Genomic DNA, 201 nt, shown 5'->3' on the forward strand with positions numbered 1-201 from the left:
GACAGAGGGGGGAACGCGGGGTGGCGGATTATTGCAGACTAAGCAGTCCGGCGCTGCAGCAGCGTGCGGGGGGAGGCGGGCGGGCAGGGGGAGTGTGCGTGCGTGTGTGTGTGTGTGTGTGTGTGTAAGGGGGGGATGGAGCTGGCAGCTGGCCAGCTGCCATCAGAATTAGCTCATTGTTCAGTATAACCAGCGCTGGCA

The sequence above is a fragment of the Malurus melanocephalus genome, unplaced genomic scaffold (assembly GCF_030028575.1).
Source record: "Malurus melanocephalus ecotype Western Australia unplaced genomic scaffold, MMel_1.1 scaffold_80, whole genome shotgun sequence".
Classification (NCBI taxonomy): Eukaryota; Metazoa; Chordata; class Aves; order Passeriformes; family Maluridae; genus Malurus; species Malurus melanocephalus.